The sequence below is a fragment of the Salvelinus fontinalis genome, chromosome 12 (assembly GCF_029448725.1).
Source record: "Salvelinus fontinalis isolate EN_2023a chromosome 12, ASM2944872v1, whole genome shotgun sequence".
NCBI classification, from domain to species: Eukaryota; Metazoa; Chordata; class Actinopteri; order Salmoniformes; family Salmonidae; genus Salvelinus; species Salvelinus fontinalis.
The window spans coordinates 7,386,955-7,402,870 of NC_074676.1; the positions used below are offsets into that span (position 1 = coordinate 7,386,955).

Below are 15,916 nucleotides of genomic sequence, written 5' to 3' on the forward strand. Positions count from 1 at the left end.
TTTAGGATTATGGGTTTGTTTTGTAGCAATGTAGAGCTATATAGACCGTGAATGACCACACACCAGTACAGTAGGAGGTGGCATGCACCTTAAACTCTTGTTTGCAGACCGCCATTATACTACAGAAGAAGAAGAATAGAGTGCCATTTGGGGTACAACCAGTGTGTGTGTGTGTCTGGTGTTAGACAGGACCTTCTGGGTAGAGCCGATGATATGGCTCTGCTGTTTCTCATAGAGGCAAAGCTGGCGCTCTGATTCCAAGACAATTGTAGCCCCTCCTGAACCTGGGGGTGGGGGAGAGACAAAGGGTGTTTCTTAAAATGCATTCTACCATGCTCCACACTGTCATGCTCCGAGTTCGTTCTCCGAGGAAGTTCTCTTGAGTATGTTCTTGTGAGGACGAGACTGGAGACGGAATAAAAATGTACACTTGAGAAGCACTGCACACTCCCATGCTACTGCATTACCTTTGACCAATACAGACGAAACAGGGTAACTAGGCCTACATAAAGCAAACGCAAGCTTGTAACTTCATAATTGTGCATTCGAAAGTATTCAGACCCCTTGACATTTTACACATTTTGTTACGTTACAGCCTTATTCTAAAATGTATTGTTCCTCCTCAATCTACACACAATACCCCATAATGACAAAGCAAATGTATAAAAAAACCCGGAAATACCTTAATTACATAAGTATTCAGACCCTTTACCATGAGACTCGAAATTGAGCTCAGGTGCATCCTGTTTCAATTGATCATCCTTGAGATGTTTTAATTGATTGGACATGATTTGGAAAGGCACACACCTATCTATATAAGGTCCCACAGTTGACAGTGCATGTCAGAGCAAAAACCAAGCCATTAAGTCAAAGGAATTGTCTGAGAGCTCCGAGACAGGATTGTGCCGTGTCACAGATCTGGAGAAGTGTACCAAAGAACACATTGGCCTCCATCATTCTTAAATGGAAGAAGTTTTGAACCACCAAGACTCTTCCTAGAGCTGGCCGCCTGTCCAAGCTAAGCAATAGGAGGAGAAGGGCCTTGGTCAGGGAGGTGACCAAGAACCAAATGGTAACTCTGACAAAGCTCCAGAGTTCCTCTGTGGAGATGGGAGAACCTTCCAGAAGGACAACCATCTCTGCAGCACTCCACCAATCAGGCCTTTGTGGTAGAGTGGCCAGACGGAAGCTACTCCTCAGTTAAAGGCACATGACTGCCTGCTTGGAGTTTGCTAAAGCACCTAAATGACTCAAAAGGCACCAAAATGTCCTGAATGCCAAGCGTCACGTCTGGAGGAAACCTGGCACCATCCATACGGTGAAGCATGGTGGTGGCTGCTGTGGGGATGTTTTTCAGCGACAGGGAGACTAGTCAGGGTCGAGGGAAAGATGAACGGAGCAAAGTACAGAGAGATCCTTGATGAAAATCTGCTCCAGAGCACTCATGACCTCAGATTGGGGCGAAGGTTCACCTTCTAACAGGACAACGACCCTAAGCACACAGCCAAGACAATGCATGAGTGGCTTCGGGACAATGTCCTTGAGTGGCCCAGCTGGAGCCCGGACTTGAACTCGATCGAACATCTCTGGAGAGACCTGAAAATAGCTGTGCAGTGACGCTCCCCATCCAACCCTACAGAGCTAAAGAGGATCTGCTGAGAAGAATGGGAGAAACTCCCCAAATACAGGTGTGCCAAGCTTGTAGCAACATATCCAAGAAGATTCGAGGCTGTAATTGCTGCCAAAGGTGCTTCAACAAAGTACTGAGTAAAGGGTCTGAATACTTATAGAAATGTGATATTTCAGGGGGTTTTTTGTTGATAAATTTGCAAACATTTTAAAACCCTGTTTTTGCTTTGTCATTATGGGGTATTGATTGTAGATTGATTAAGAAAAAAAACTATGTAATCCATTTTAGACTAAGGTTGTAATGTAACAAAACGGGGAAAAAGTCAAGGGGTGTGAATACTTTCCTAATGCACTCTATATGTGAATCATTTTAATCTAGCTAGCCAGGTAGTTTTACATGTAAAAAAAAGACCTAAAACAAATGTTGTTATGAAACGTAGATCAAATCAAATGTATTTCTATAGCCCTTCTTACATCAGCTGATATCTCAAAGTGCTGTACAGAAACCCAGCCTAAAACCCCAAACAGCAAGCAATGCAGGTGTAGAAGCACGGTGGCAAGGAAAAACTCCCTAGAAAGGCCAAAACCTAGGAAGAAACATAGAGAGGAACCAGGCTATGAGGGGTGGCCAGTCCTCTTCTGGCTGTCCCGGGTGGAGATTATAACAGAACATGGCCAAGATGTTCAAAAGTTCATAAATGACCAGCATGGTCAAATAATAATAATCACAGTAGTTGTCGAGGGTGCAAAAAGTTAGCACCTCAGGAGTAAATGTCAGTTGGCTGTTCATAGCCGATCATTAAGAGTATCTCTACCGCTCCTGCTGTCTCTAGAGAGTTGAAAACAGCAGGTCTGGGACAGGTAGCACGTCCGGTGAACAGGTCTGGGTTCCATAGCAGCAGGCAGAACAGTTGAAACTGGAGCAGCAGCACGGCCAGGTGGACTGGGAACAGCAAGGAGTCATCATGCCAGGTAGTCCTGAGGCATGGTCCTAGGGCTCAGGTCCCCCGAGAGAGAGAAAGAAAGAGAGAAAGAGAGAATTAGAGAGAGCATACTTAAATTCACACAGGACACCGGATAAGACAGGAGAAGTACTCCAGATATAACAGACTGACCCTAGCCCTCTGACACATAAACTACTGCAGCATAAATACAGGAGGCTGAGACAGGAGGGTTCAGGAGACACTGTGGCCCCATCCGATGATACCCCCGGACAGGGCCAAACAAGCAGGATATAACCCAACCCAATTTGCCAAATCACAGTCCCCACACCACTAGAGGGATATCTTCAACCACCAACTTACCATCCTGAGACAAGGCAGAGTATGGCCCACAAAGATCTCCGCCACGGCACAACCCAAGGGGGGGGGGCCAACCCAGACAGGAAGATCACGTCAGTGACTCAACCCACTCAAGTGACGCACCCCTCCTAGGGACGGCATGGAAGAGCACCAGTAAGCCAGTGACTCAGACCCTGTAATAGGGTTAGAGGCAGAGAATCCCAGTGAAGAGAGGGGATTAGATGGCAAAAATTAACTACAAATGATTCATGGGTAGCTAGCTTATCCTGCGGTCTATACACAATTCTGTGAATATTCCAGGCAGTTAAACATGCCCAAATGAATACGATAAGCATGTATTAACGTATCAAGATCAAATATTGTTGTAACGATCGTCGTAATCCTCCTCCTCGGACGAGGAGGAGAGGCGAGAAGGATCAGCCCTATATGCAGAGTGGTTAGTGTCCATGATTATTTAATGAAAACAGTCTGTTTTCATTAAATAATCATGGACACTAACCACTCTGCATATTGGGCTGATCCTTCTCGCCTCTCCTCGTCCGAGGAGGAGGATTACGACGATCGTTACAGAACCACCCACCAATCTAGGACCAAGCGGAGTGGAGAAGGGAGGCGACAGCAGTGGGAAAAAACCCAGGACTCCTGGACTTGGGAGGAGATCCTGGACGGCAAAGGACCCTGGGCTCAGCCAGGGGAATATCGCCGTCCCAAGGCGGAGCTGGAGGCAGCGAAGGCAGAGAGGCGCTGGTATGAGGCGGCAGCGCGGCGACACGGTTGGGAGCCCGAGAGTCAGACAAAAACAATTATTGGAGGGGGGGGGGGGGGGCACACGAGGAGTGTGGCAAAGCCGGGTAGGATACCTGAGCCAACTCCCCGTGCTTACCGTGGAGTGAGAGGGCGTCGTACTGGTCAGACACCGTGTTATGCGGTAAAGCGCACGGTGTCCCCAGTACGCGTGCTTAGCCCAGTGCGGGCTATTCCACCTCGCCGCACTGGTAGGGCTAAGTTGGGCATCGAGCCGGATGTCATGAAGCCTGCCCAACGCATCTGGCCTCCAGTGCGTCTCCTCGGGCAGGCATACATGGCACCAGCCTTACGAATGGTGTCCCCGGTTCGCCAGCATAGCCCAGTGCGGGCTATTCCACCTCGCCGCACTGGCAGGGCTACGGGGACCATTCAACCTGGTAAGGTTGGGCAGGCTCGGTGCTCAAGAGCGCGTGTCCTCCTTCACGGTCCGGTATACCCGGTGCCACCTCCACGTACCAGTCCACCGGTGGCAGCCCCCCGCACCAGGCCGGTGGCAGCCCCCCGCACCAGGCTGTCTCTCCGGGTTCTCTGTATGAACACATACAAAAACAACAAACGTGACAAACCCCAAACAGTCCCGTGTGGTGATAACACAGACACGCGATACAACCACCCACAAAACACACGTGAAACCCCGGCTGCCTTAGTATGATTCTCAATCAGGGACAAACGACTACAGCTGCCTCTGATTGAGAATCATACCAGGCCGAACACAAAAACCCCAACATAGAAAAACACACATAGACAACCCACCCCAACTCACGCCCTGACCAACTAAATAAAGAAAAGAAAAAGGAACAGTAGGTCAGGAACGTGACAATTGTGATCAAGCAACATATGAAATGTGAGGGGCAACTTTTCATTCCGGTGTCAGAGTAAATGTTGTTAATATCACTTCAGCTCAAAACCAGCCGCCATTGTTTTCAATAAATGTTGTGTCCTCTTTTTACATGGTTGCTTCATATATTACGTCAACAATCCTGGGTACATTTCAGTTGAAGATTCAGGGCTTGACTTGATCTCTTTTAGCCACTTGTCCATCGGACGGATTTTTAACTTCGAAGTCAAAAATCAAAACTGGTCTGGAACACCATGGACCAAAAAGGTGAATGAAAATTGTGTTGTTTGATGCAAGGAACCACTTCACAAAAAATAACATTCATTATTATCGCTGGTATAGACAATGGAAAGCTGTCTCTGCTCCCATGTATTATTAATAGGCTACTGTATAAAACACCCTCCATCTGGAGAGCTACTGGGTGTGCAGGCTTTTTTTACGTCGTCTGTTCGAGTAGGGCTGGAGCAAAAGCCTGCACACCCAGTAGCTTTCCTGGACGAGGGTTGGTCACCCTGCAACATTACAATTACAACCAAATACTATTTATGTCTTTATAAAATAATTCCCTCATTCAATGAACCAGGGATCCAATGGCTAAGGTGGGAGAGGTAGCTAACTACAATGTATTTCTATTTGTAAGGTTAAAATATTCAGTGTTCAGAGGAGATCTTGACAGCATCTGAGTTACTTGTCAATTAGGCTATTCTAAGAATATTTTTTAAATTTGTCAGAATTACATGGCCAGTATTGAATAGAGGAGAATCCCTGTCAATTTTGAGAGTTTGAGAGACGGTTTTACAACCTAAGTATGCAGCATTGGTTTTATCAACTGTATGTTGGCTGGCCATACACTCGTGCCGGTGGAAAGTTATTTTAGGACATAGCTAAATAGTTAACTAGCGAGATAACCAGCCAAACTACACAATATGTTTTGAATTGGCCATCTAGTTAGTCTGTCTGTAACGCTCTGGGTGTAGTGGGTGCGAAGTCAGGCGCAGGAAGCAGAGAGTTCAGTAGTAGTGCTAATTTAATGCACTAAAAATAGCAAACATAAGCCACCCCACAAAACACAGGGCGCACACAAAACAAATGCCCCAAAACCAGGGACTGAAACAGTCCAGCAAAACCCACGAAACAAGAATACATCAAACGTGCACCCTAGTTACACAAAACAATCCTGCACAAATAGCAGGTGGGCCTGCTGGGTAATATAGACCAACTAATAAACCAAACACAAAACAGGTGAAACCAATTAACAGAAAAGGGGAAAAAAGGATCAGTGGCAGCTAGTAGGCCGGTGACGACGACCGCCGAGCACCACCCGAACAGGAAGGGGAGCCACCTTCATTAGGAATCGGGACACTGTCATTATTTGACCTGCTGTGCAAATGTCTCACTCTCTCTCGCTCCTCTGGCATGGGCCACTGGCACACACCATGACTTTACCCGAATTTTCATTGCTGACCAAAAATGTACTATAACTAGACAAATAACTCACTACCCATTATTATCGACAAATGTGCAAACTCGACTCGCTTTGAACTCCAAAACGCATCTTGCAACTGGATGATTGAAAGACCGCTGGTGCCTGTCAGTGCAGGCCTACAATAGTTATACTCTGATGCGCTCTGCAGAAATTGGAAGGACAGTGAGCATCACATTGCATCCGGAGGGCAATTTGATCCAATTATGATCCAATGATGATTGGAGTAACCCATTTTTAAAATGTAACTCGGCAAGTCAGTTAGGAACAAATTCTTATTTACAATGACGGCCTAGCAAAAGGCAAAAGGCCTCATGGGGACGGGGACGGGGGCCTGGGATTAAAATAATTAAATAAATACAACATAAATATAGGACAAAACACACATCACAACAAGAGAGACAACACAACACTACATAAAGAGAGACCTAAGAAAACAACATAGCATGGTAGCAACACAACATAACAACAACATGGTAGCAGCACAAAACATGGTACAAACATTATTGGGCACAGACAACAGCACAAAGGTCAAGAAGGTCGAGACAACAATACATCACACAAAGCAGCCACAACTGTCAGTAAGAGTGTTCATGATTGAGTCTTTCTTTGAATGAAGAGATTGAGATAAAACTGTCCGGTTTGAGTGTTTGTTGCAGCTCGTTCCAGTCGCTAGCTGCAGCGAACTGAAAAGAGGAGCAACCCAGGAATCTGTGTGCTTTGGTGACCTTTAACAGAATGTAACGGGCAGAACGGGTGTTGTATGTGGAGGATGAGGGCTGCAGTAGATATCTCAGATAGGGGGAAGTGAGGCCTAAGAGGGTTTTATAAATAAGCTAATTGTTTGATATTTTGATTTCCGCGCACATGCCTCCTTGCCTCCCAACAAGCCTATGTGTGTGTTAAACACAAATGCCTCTGAAGCAAGAGATCCAATTCTCCTGTAAAAAGTACATTTCATTTGATCAGACTGACTAACCCATGTCATCATGATTTTGTCTGTCACAAATGGCACCCTATTTCCATATAGGGCTCTGGTCAACAGCAGTGCACTTTATAGAGAATAGGGTGCCATTTGGGACATAACCGTTGTCCTAGCAGGGCAGGATTTGGAGAACATGCATTGACTGAAGCAACCAGTACTAGTATTTAGTCCATCTGGAGCACTGCGTTTTTAGGGCTGGATAAAACTAAACCATCTGAGTATCAAATACATGAAGAGACAACAAGAATTGTACGTTCTCCTCTTGTTCCTATTATGACTGATTCTCTAAGTCAAGGGGCACTCCAAAGCGATCCCAAACCAGAACTGGAGAGAAATGAAATGTACGTATTTATTGCTGTGAGGTAGGCCATGTTTTAAGCCTGCAAGAGTAAACAGATTCATAAATTCACTGAAGACAAATGTAACCAAATGAAATTACTCCATTCACATTTCTAACGGCCAAAATGGGTCAATATGTGTGTATATGTTTATTCAATTTCTGTGTGTCTCTCTGTCGAGCTGTGCAAAGTGTCTATCTGTCTGAAGTGTGTGTTTTCTCATCTCACAATGTGTTGCTGTACGCTGTCCTCCTCAAGGGTACAGATAATTTTCTCTTGCTCGGCCACCAGGCTCCTCAGGTATCTGATTTCCTCTCTCTGGACCTCCAGCTCCTGGACTCGCCTCACCTCATGCAGATGAGCCTCCTCCATCTTCTTGTGCCACTCATTCACCTGAGAACATTCATAAAGAAAACATGAGGAAAAACATATTTTTCCATGGAAGACAATGGACTGGAGTTTGGTGAAGAGGGATTGTTCCAGTACTGAGCTAATGAAAACCAAGAGGACTATAGTGTTTGGAACAGTCCGTCCATGCCCACCCACCTTCTGAGCTCCCTTCACATCCTTCAGCATCGCTATGAGCTCCTCTAACCCTCTCAGCCTCAACACCAGCTCCTGTGCCTTCCCCTCTGCCCTCATCCTGCGCGGCCCCTCTATCCTCCTGCAGGCAGGCGCACCATGGTCTGAGAGAACTTCTAATGCTGGGCTAAGGGCAGGGCGTTGGCAATCTGCCTGCGGAGAGACTGGATGGTCTGTCGGAGATGCCTGGCTCGGTTCCGGCCCTCCTGGCGAGCATGGTTCAGCGATTTCTTGCGGGCGTCCAGTTTCTGCTCTGTGCGAAGTTTGTAGGCCTCCAGCTTCTGTATCCGGGTGGCGGTTGCCTCTAGTTTCCCTACAGTGGCTGATTCGCTGAGCTGCAGAGCTACGATGTGCTGGTGGAGCTTGGTGATCAAGGCCCTCTCGTCTGACTGGGACTGGGTAAGCAAAGCAAAACAGAGCAGAAGGGAAATGTTAGCATTAGCAACAAGGCTAGTAGTAAGATATATTTGAGTGACACGGTAGCTAGCTATTTGAACTATGCACAATAAATACCCAGTCATAGCACTCTAATCTAGCCTCACTCACAACTGTTTCTTTTGAAAAGCCATGGTATAATTGTTCAACTTTGTCAACTACTGAAAATAAGAAAATGTATCATCTCTTGGGGTTGAGTTCTTTGAATAGATTGAGGATGAGTTAGATGACTGGGATTAAATAGGGTTGAATAGTGTCCGGGTTGGGCTGTCTTACCTGGTAGTCGAGGACTTGTCTCCTCAGAGCCTCCACCTCCTCTCTGGACTGTCGTTTTGCCTCCACGGTTGACACCTGCATCTTAGCCACGTCAGACAACTCCCTCAACCTTGATACAGCATGGGGTTAGCATCTTATCCCATTCACGGCTGACATTATAAAACGCAAGCTTACCGGGCAGTAGTAGTAAAGATGACTAAATTAAGGATGCGATCAGGGCAACATATATTTTGGCTAGGGCATTAGGTCACTTTCTCTAATCAGAATCACATTCTTGTAATTAGAACTAGATCACAGGAGGATATATCACAGATTACAACTGAGTGGATGTAGTATGTAATTTGAGCTTTGAGGCCTCCACTCAAAGTTCGACCTCAGCCTTCTCCAGCTGGGTGACCCTGGAGCAGTCGGCATCGCTGGCGTCTTTACATTAACAACATACTGTAGATCAGGCAGTAGGAAGCTCTCTCATCCATTTATATGCAGATGATACAGTCGTATAATCAGCTGGTCCCTCCCTGGATATTGTGTTAAATGCTCTACAACAAAGCTTTCTTAGTGTCCAACAAGCTTTCTCAACTCTTAACCTTGTTCTGATCACCTCCAAAACAAAGGTCATGTGGTAAGAAGAATGCCCCTCCTTCCACAGACGTTATTACTACCTCTGAGGGTTTAGAGCTTGAGGTAGTCACCTCATACAAGTACTTGGGAGTATGGCTTGACGGTGCACTGTCCTTCTCTCAGCACATATCAAAGCTGCAGGCTAGACAGTGGCACGTCATTTAATTATCAGCCATTTTTTCTGTTACTGCAAGTTAGTGCTAGTTTGACCACCAGAGGGCATATTTGAGAAGAATTTGATAGTCTTCCATATTGGCATTACCAGAGACGGGGAGGGCACGTGGGATACCGGGGTTCAATTCCCAGATGGGGACGAATGAGTAGGCTGTCCTTGAAAATAATAATTTGTCCTTAACTGATTCCATATGTGTTATTTCATAGTTGTGACGTCTTCACTATTATTCTACAATGTAGAAAATAGTACAAATAAAGAAAAATCCTGAAATGAGTAGGTGTGTTCAAACTTTTGACTGGTACTTCCTTAATTAATTTGATTAATATTATGGTGTTTTTATTCCATAAAAAACAAAAACCCTCTGGGTTTCTGTTAGAATGAAATGGAAAATATGGCGCTGTACAACGTGACGCTCATAAATTCAGAGCGTTGTCAGATTGTCAGTTTGTAAATTCAGACTGTTTCGCCCTTACGTTGTAAGGTTGATTTGAGCGTTCTGGCCTTACAATGGCAGTCAGGCACCCAAGCTAACGTTGGCTAGCTTGCTAGCTACTTCCAGACACAAATGAGACCACTCTGACCATTTTACTCACCCTAGCAGAGATGGTTAGGCAGTTTTCGTGTTAACCAGAGCGATGGTGGCTGTAACTTTGCTGCTGGAAACAATTTAATTACGCTTTTTTGCAGACGTTTACTGATACCGGCCATATTCAGCAGGTGTTATGCGCTCATAAATTCATTATTCTGCACTCTGGTACTAAGACGAGAGTGCTCTGAAATCGGTGTAGATAGCCAGAGCGAATTTACGAAAGCACCAAAATGTCCATTGAGGACGCACAATGACTATACCATTTAGCTAAGCTAAGATTGACAGGAATAATCAAGTCAATAAATGTTGGGTAGTTAGATAGCCTATTGTTAATATACTGTCAAGTTTGATGTATAACTACATACGTTAGGTAGATAGCTAACATACCGGTACATACTGCTGTAATGAAATGCAATGTGGTTCGTAAGGAGAGCATAGCTAACAAATTGTCAGCCAACATAACGTGTAAGATAACTTATTTGAAAGGCATTACTTTATTACATTGAGTAGCAAGCTACTGGCGAGTCTATCGACTCTGCAGCTTGAGCATGGTTTTGCTGCACATTCGATGGTGCGCTGGAATTCGGGCAAGAGGTTTGAGGGTTCAAAACCTGCTCCCTGCTTGTTTCATTTGAAGTCGTGCACAATTATCAGTTTACTATTTGGTTTATATTGCCCATTCATTGTCAGTTAGAGACACAGTAGTGCATTGGGACCCAAAAGCATAACTCTTCCTTGGTCATAGGGAAAACCCGGTCTGTGATAGGACAGGTTTTTTTTCACACCAAGCCCGGCTATTAGACTATTCTTTAGTAAAGGTTGAATAGTCTATTGTTCTGCTATTAGCCCCCCTCCCCAACCTGCCACAAATGGATGTATTTTTATCAAGAGCAAAAACTTTTTTATTTTCAATCAAATATAATTGTTCTGAAAGCAAAAACGAGGCTTCAAAGTTTTAAAAAAAGTTTGCAATCAAATATTTTGTAATAGAGCGCAAAACGTTATGCATTTTATTCCCCCAAAATATTTAGAGAACAAAAATGTATTTGAAAACAAAGCTATCAACCGCCCTCCATTTTGGCCATTTTTCGAGTGTCAGTTTGGCTACAAGCAATACTGTTCAGCCTTTCTTTCCAACAACAAGGAAGTCATAGCGGACACCTACGAAGGACTGTGTGATGATGGCGTCTCAGGTAAGCAGCACTGGGCGTTCTTCCGTCCAACTTTTACATAGCTAGTAGTTATCTCCTACGTTTCAGTGTTGGTTCATAACATTCTACTATATTACATACATACATACCATAGAATGATAAATCATGCAATTGTTATTTTCAAGCTAACCAAAAGCATTTAGCTACGAATGCCTGTACTCACCATTTTCAGTTGAATTATTCTAACTTTCTTTCATGACAACTCATAAGCAGGCCATGTCCTATTTGTTTCATAGTGGATATATAATCATACTTCATGACAATGTGATGGTCAGTTTTTTTTGCAGAAGGATGAAAGAACACAATATGTCTGTCAGGGAATGTTATTCTGATATGTCCGATGAAGAGTTAGACCAGCAAGTCAGCGCCGTTAAGGCAAGGATGCCCCATGCGGGCTTTAGAATGGTTAAAAGAAGTCAGAGCAATGGGCCATTGTGTACAATGCAAAGATTTGGGGAGTCTTTTTTCTAGTCTATTGCATAGTTACAATGTGTAATCATTGATGTCCCAGGAGCAGGAGTGGTAAACACTGTTGAAGTGTATAATTGTAATACATACATGCAGACACAGCATCATTCAAAGAATGGAGTTTGATACACCTGGCATTGGATATGACTAAAAAAGAATGTCTCACAGAGATTCATACCTGAACCATATCTTTATTCGCCAAGGAAAAGTACATGATCAGTGAATATATTCAATGTACAGGCTACAATGTGGGGATTTCATGAGTGGTAATAACTACAGTACATGTATATAGGACTTGCATCCTTGGCACAATAAAGTTATTATATTCTACTCAAGCCATAGGCTTCATTAATGCCATTCAGACTTGAAGTTGATTCAACAACTATGATAGCTGAGGTTCATAGATCGGTATGAATATTAGTTCAGAACCTAACGTTTTAGGGTCCATACACAGATCGGCTACATACTGTAGCTAGCTACACATCCATAGGCATACAGTTATTTTTATCCTCCACTACACAATAAGCAAGTAAATAGTTAGCTAGCTATGTTACTTCAGCTGCATTGCACGGCAAGCTTACACAATTGAACATTCAATTTGCAATAAATGCTTTAGCTAGCTAGATTGTTTACATCCACTGTTTCCCAAGATGACAGCCTGGTTTGCTGGTTTTCTCAGGAGTCCCTAAAACATTAAACACGAATTACAATGTCATACTCATGTCATTACATAAGCTAGCTAGCTGGCTAATGTTAGCTAGTCTGCTAAATAGCGATTTTTAGCTTGACTCGTTATGACGTTATAACTACTTACATTTGCTTCCCCTGTACTGTTTTGTCAGCCATCTTTGCTGAAGAAAGTCACCAGGGACAGATGGGTCGCGTCAAATTCGTCATTGGCACCACTCGATATGATTGGTCAAATAAAAACCTTGTGACCCAAATGCATAATGAGTGCTTTAACTCCCCCTTGTGGTGGTCTGGAGCAATGAAGCCGTGATGCTGGGTACCTCTAAGTCCCTCAGTGTAAGCTCGCAACTTTTAAAGGAGGAACCATCAGGCGTCAGCCAGGGGATCAGGAACCACTGGCCTGAGGTGGGAAACATGAAAAGAGTCCACGGGGCAAGGGCCGGCTGGTACCCCAGGACACACTGAAACAGAGACAGCCCACTGGTGGAGTGACGAAGTGAGTACTGGGCGTACTCCGCCCAGGGAAGGAACCGGGCCATCTCTACCCCTGCCGGTCCTGACAGTGACTCCTCAGGAACCTCCCCAGCTCCTGGTTGGTCCTCTCCACCTGCCCGTTGGACTGAGGCCGGTACCTGGATGTGAGGCTGACCGTGACCCCCAGCTTCTCCATGAAGGCTCTCCATACCTTCGACATTAATTGGGGACCATGGTCAGAGATGATGTCTTCCGGAAAGCCATAGTGCCGGAAGACCTGCTGGAACAGTGCCTCAGAGACCTGGAGAGCAGTAGGGAGACCAGAGAGGGGGATAAAACGGCAGGATTTGGAGAATCAGACAGGGGAAGATCAGAAACAAAATCTATGGACAAATGGGACCAAGTCCGCAGAGACACTAGGAGGGGAAGGAGTTTCCCTGCTGGAGCAGTCTCCTTATTCTTAGACTCGAACCTGGCCTGTATCTCCGATATGGCTGGTCCGAACAGTCTGGGGGGATCGATCTGTCCATTCAGGATCTTTCCCTTCTCCCTCTCAGACACCCTTGCGTTGTTCAGCCTGAGGGCTCTCTGGCTGACAGTCGCATGCGCCTTGACCCTCCCAGAAGCTTCAGGGGTACACTTGACATGCTGACCCCACCGCTTGCATTGCAAAATATAACATAAATGTTATTCAATCATTGCACACACACTGCTGACACACGTCAACGAGCGTCTGTGTAGCCAGGGGCAAAAATAGAACTTGGTTCTATTTGTGACCCTTGATGTGCAGCAAGTCCCGCCGCTCCCATCTCCTCATTGGTTTTGAGGAGCATATACCCACGTGGGTGATTGAAAGATGAACTGACAACCACACTCCAGTCCAGTTGGTAGTGGTAATGCACCTTAAGATTGGTTGCCAACCACCATATCAATTCCAAAGAAGAAGACTGAAGGAGGAAAGATTACTAGAAACGAACTCGGTTACCCTTTTATCTGTGGATTAATTGTCGTCGTAGAGGACCTTGTGCATTTCAGGTAAAATAACAACCCAATGTTTATATCCCAGGACAAATTAGCTAGCAACAGCAAGCTAAAATGCCATAAATGCTTAATGCTTTTCAATCTGTCCCCAAATTAATATAGTTGGTTCAGAGTTTTTTGATATTTTAACCTGCGTGTCCTGATCACATCTGGTGGGGGTGTACAAAATTAACATGCGCGCGAGAGGTCTGGTCAGCATGTGAGGGTCCGGGTGGTATGGTAGGCAATGTGACTTAGCTCTATTAGCTGCTCCTGGTCGACGGGGCCCATCCTGAGCTGCAGATCAGTAGATCCTCTCATATACGGACGCAGTGAAGCGATCATTGGGATGAATGAGCTTGGGGGCAGAGTAACAGGAGCTCATGTCTTCGTGTTGAGGTGCTCAGTCAGGGAAGGCTCCACGGGAAGCGGGATGAGTCATCCCGACGACTTCATGCCATGAATATCCAAGTGGGGGTAGCCAGTCACAGGAGAAGGTGACTTGAGGGGCTCCACCCAGGAAGACTCCAACAACTCAAGACAGTCTGGGAAGTAGAATTGCAGATTTTCTCTGAGAAGAGATTCCATCCATCCTAGTCTTCTTGGAAGGTGGGGGAGGTGTGAGATGCTCAACATCAAGTTTGGTGGCAGCGCCAAAAAGGGGATGTCAGTTATCGAAAAAGGGGATGTCAGTTATTGATTCCTGCCCTACCTCTTCAGTCTGGCTGGGTAGCACAAACTGAGCAGAAGGGAGAAATGATTCAGGGTGTAATCCATCTCCTGGTCAGAGAGTGCGCTGCCTGATGCGGCAAGAGACATGCTGCCGTCCTCACTTCCGCATTTATTGGAATGAATGTCCGCCTCCCAGGAAAGATGGGCGTTCTCCGAATCAGCCTGAAGCGCAGGCGAGGGGATGCCTGAGTAGCTTCTCCCTTCTCTGGATACTTCCAATGTACTTCCCTCTACATCAAGGAACACCAGAGCCCAGCTGAGCGCAATGCACATAACTAGCGGGGTCGACGAGAGCCTCCATAGTGTTCAATGCTGAGGCAAGTAGTACAGAGCAGATGGAAATCCATCCGGGACATGTAATGTTCGCAATTGCACAGGGCACGCTTTGCTAGGCTTGCTCTGCTTTTTCTCCCCCTTCCCTGATGACTTGGTCGGTAAGCCTGTCGACATTCCAGATGAAAGCAAATGGAATTATCGGGGGGCTAGCTAGCTAGGTACTCCACGCACTGCTACTATGACGTGAAGTCGGGAGAGACACGGGGTAACGTGAGCTTGAGCCAGATAAGCAGAAACAGAAAGCTTTATTTACCAGGGTGGTGTGAACTTCTTTTGGCTGCAATCCCATTAACGGGATCGATATGACAACAGCCAGTGAAAGTGCAGGGCGCCAAATTCAAACAACAGAAATCTCATAATTAAAATTCCTCAAACATACATGTATCTCATACAATTTTAAAGGTAATCTTGTTGTTAATCCCACCAAAGTGTCCGATTTCAAATAGGCTTTTCAGCGAATGCACCACAAACGATTATGTTAGGTCACCGCCAACTCAAAGAAAAATTCTGCCATTTTTCCAGCCAAAGAGAGGAGTCACAAAAAGCACAAATAGAGATAAAATGAATCACTAACCTTTGATGATCTTCATAAGATGACACTCATAGGACTTCATATTACATAATACATTTATGTATTGTTCGATTAAGTTCATATTTATATCCAAAAACCTCCGTTTACATTGGCGCCATGTTCAGAAATGCCTCCAAAATATCCGGAGAAATTGCAGAGCCACATCAAATAACAGAAATTCTCATCATAAACTTTGATGAAAGATACATGTTTTACATAGAATTAAAGATACATTTGTTGTCAGGACCCAGTGCGAGAAACAGTCACTAATAATCATCAGAACCCAGAAGATGAGGCAGACACAGCAGTACTAGAGATGGTGGTTTAATAAAAGAACAAAATCTTCAGGCAAAGA

At 45.1% G+C, this 15,916-nt stretch overlaps 1 pseudogene; it reads right to left on the bottom strand.

The window, feature by feature from the left end:
- The window catches only part of LOC129867683 (centrosomal protein of 290 kDa-like), a 41,264-nt pseudogene that overhangs the window by 1,616 nt on the left and 23,732 nt on the right, over positions 1-15,916 (bottom strand).